The following is a 1,722-nucleotide window of genomic DNA, read 5'->3' on the forward strand; positions in this document are numbered from 1 at the left end:
TACAGGATACACAGGAGGGAAGGGTTGGAGTGAAAGGGAGGTCAGGCGTATTCTGTGCATAGTATGGACAGATACATGTGGGAAACCTAGAGAACTGGCCTGGCAACTGCATTGGCCTCTTCTCCAGCAAGGGCCCCACAGTGAAGATGGCCAGCACCGTCTCTCAGGCAGGAACACCATGGAACCAAGGCACCATGGTGGGTGGACCATGGCTTTCCCATTCTCCTGTGTAACCATCCCACTGACCAACCTTCACCATGTTCCCAGGGAATCTCTAGGCTTGGACCTAGCCCTCACTGGGGGACTAGGTCTTCTCTCTTGTACAGAAAGAAAACTTCCTAGTATCTTCTAAGGCCAAAGAGTGCCAGGGAAAGCCCAAGCAGCCCAGGGGAATGAAGCCTAGAAGAATTGTGGGAGAAGGAACATAATGGTGGTAATATAGAGAATAGATTGCATTGAGCCAGAGGCAATGTTGGGTAGAGGAGACACTAAGCTCTCTTTTGCAAAATTGACAGAATTTTCTCAGGGCAAGTACAGAGGATGGATAGGTGTTTGTAACATCTTTAGGCCCCAGCTTAATTCCTGCCTGCTTCCACCTTCTCTTATCTCCTTTCGACCACTCTTACCTCTGGTGAGGGATGATTGGACCAGCCTGCTCTGCTCACTTTGCCCTTGTTGGCAGTGGAAGAATTATGTGTGTTATATATAACACATTGGTTAGTCCTCAGCTGCTTTAGCCTTCAAATGTGAAGCTTAGGGAGCTACATACACAAAGATGTGGCCTATAGTGCAGAGTGAAGGGCTCTGAGTACAGCACCTAGTTGTGGCACACCAGCAGGCTCTGGAGAAGCCATCTTCTGTTCTGGCAATACCACACTCCAGTCTGCAGTCTCAGTCCTGGGAAAGTCTTCCTAGTATCTGAAACCAAAATGTTTCTGCCCTGGTGCAAAAGAAGGTAAGTTTCCAAGAATTGGCTCTGCAGCTATGTTTGAAGCTCCGTTTGGGCTTGTACCAAAGTAGTTGTTGGGTAAGAGAGTTGAGAACATCTTGGACAACTTTTCATCTCATTAGTGTTGTATTGCTTTCCAGGATTTGGGAATCAGAGCTCTAATTTGGGAATGTATGTGTACATATTTGTTCTTTATTGACATAAATTAGCAGTAGGAGGATGCTTCATTTTAACAAGTCATATATGTATACAATCCTTTTTTCTTTTCTTTTTTTTGCAAGTTGGTCTTGAACTCAGGGACTGGGTGTTGTCCCCGTGTGCTGTTCTTTTGTACTTGATGCTAGTACTTTACAACTTGAGCCACAGCTCCTCTTCTGTCCCAACCCGCAGGACTTCAACGAGGGCAATGAACCTAAGCGAGAAGGAATGAAGGGACAAGAGACACGAAGAATGACAGCAAGACAAGGATTCTGATCAAGCTGCAAATTTTTATTTTTCACACAGGGGTATTTTTATTCTTAGAATAAGGAAGCTTTTACATTGGCTGTAGCAGCTGCAGGATGTTTGCTTAGGGCAGTGTGCAAAGGTGTTCGTTAGCAGCTACCTGGTGTTTGTATGGGGCAGGATGAAAGGACCGGATTCAGTAAACAGTCTCAAGATGTTCCAGTGAGATAGTCAAGCCTATCATGCAGAGAGACTCCCTTTTGACTCCCGACATCTCCCCCTTTCTTTTTTTTTTTTAATTTTATTTTATTTTATTTGTGAACATACTG

The sequence above is a fragment of the Dipodomys ordii genome, unplaced genomic scaffold (assembly GCF_000151885.1).
Source record: "Dipodomys ordii isolate 6190 unplaced genomic scaffold, Dord_2.0 Scaffold36, whole genome shotgun sequence".
NCBI lineage: Eukaryota > Metazoa > Chordata > Mammalia > Rodentia > Heteromyidae > Dipodomys > Dipodomys ordii.